The sequence below is a fragment of the Morus notabilis genome, unplaced genomic scaffold (assembly GCF_000414095.1).
Source record: "Morus notabilis unplaced genomic scaffold, ASM41409v2 Scaffold8602, whole genome shotgun sequence".
Taxonomy (NCBI): domain Eukaryota; kingdom Viridiplantae; phylum Streptophyta; class Magnoliopsida; order Rosales; family Moraceae; genus Morus; species Morus notabilis.
In genome coordinates, this window is record NW_010358004.1 from 1 (window position 1) to 1800 (window position 1800).

Below are 1800 nucleotides of genomic sequence, written 5' to 3' on the forward strand. Positions count from 1 at the left end.
TCTGATCTATCAATTTGAATTGGTTGTGTGTGATAAAACTAATTCAGTTTCCATTTCCTCTTTCTGTTATGTAGATCACCAATATCTAACTGATAAGACATCCTAACGCCATTGACCCTATCTTTACACAGATATACACACACAGGCGTACGCACACATGTATATTATTGTTATTATCAACGGGTTGATTTAGATACTGTACAACCCTACTGTAAGATCCTTGTTCGATTAATGTATTATGCGACGTTAGGTGTCTGATATTATAAATAAAAACTAATTAGATTCAACTTCAGATATAATTGAATCAGGTTATTTCCGTCCTAATGTTGGGTCCCGAAATTTTCAAAGTAACAAAAGGAATATCGGCAAAATAACACCAATAATCCTTTTTTTCTTGAAAAAGAAAAATTATATTTTAGTGCCCTCTACTGCTTTTATCTTCATTTTACTTTTCTCCAACTTTAATCAGGTTCAATCATGATGATCATGCACTTGTTAAATTGCTCTCACTAACTAGGTGTGAGGGCTATTTATAATAGGTACCAAAACCTAATTAGGGGACAAAGTTGACCCCTCTCTCTCTCTCTCTTCCACGCAAAATGTCTGAATCCCAAAATTCTGTTAAACTTAACATCCTAGACATATCTGAGCCAGTATTGCACCCATCCTCTCTATCCTCTCTTGCTGAAACCTGCAGAACATGGGGTTTCTTCCATATTACCAATCATGGGATTTCCAGTGACCTTTACAGCAAAATATGTTCCATCTCAAAAGAACTCTTCAACCTCCCTTCTGAAACTAAACTCAAACTTGGTCCTTTCTCTTCCACAAGAACTTACACCCCTCATTTCATAGCCTCTCCATTCTTCGAAAGCCTCAGAGTTTCTGGTCCAAACTTCTTTGCACATGCTTAAAGTTCTGCAGATATTCTATTTGACCAACAGTGTTCTCTGTTCAGGTATCAATTCAATATAAATAACACCCTCATATGTATGTGTATTAAAATTTTGTTTGTATTTTCTGATACTCGTTAAGACTATAGGGCTTATTTTCGGTCGTTTGTAACAACCGATCCTATTATTGTAACATGTAGAAATAAGGTGTAACATCAGTGTATAATTGATAAATTTTTTTTTATTGATTTATCTTTATAAAGAATTGTTACCACTAATGTCACACCTTTTACTTGTTCATGACTACATGTTACATTAGACCGGTCCTTCGCGAAAGACTTGAGTCTCGTCTATGATTGTATTTCTGTTTAATCATTTGGGGTCCTTCCCTAACAGTGAGATGTTGCAAGAATATGGAAGCAAGATTGTAGAACTGTCAAAGAAGATCATGGAGACCTTGTTGATGAGCTTAGGGGACGGATTTGAGACGAAATACAAGTCGGAATTTAAGAACTGCCATGGCTATTTGAGGATAAACAACTACTCTCCTCCAGAGAATCTAGAAGATCATGGTGAGGTTGAGGGGCTGGGAATGCACACTGATATGAGCTGTGTAACAATAATCTATCAGGACAAAATGGGAGGGCTTCAAGTGAGATCAGAGGAAGGGAAGTGGATGGACATAAGTCCATGTGAGGGAACACTTTTGGTGAACATAGGGGACATGTTGCAAGCTTGGAGCAATGAGAAGTTGAGGTTTGGATATGAACGATGGTAAAAAAAAAAAAATAATAATTGTTGAAACTTTTTTGTTGTTGGAATTCTAACAAAAATAAGTTAAATTTGAACAATCTAGACTAATTTTTAATAATCCAATTCCCGGTAAATCGTTTTTGCGGCACTGGCA

At 36.1% G+C, this 1800-nt stretch overlaps 1 pseudogene; it reads left to right on the forward strand.

The window, feature by feature from the left end:
• Positions 1-599: 599 nt before the first annotated feature.
• Positions 600-1667, forward strand: LOC21383861 (annotated as a pseudogene).
• The last annotated feature ends 133 nt before the right edge of the window (positions 1668-1800 follow it).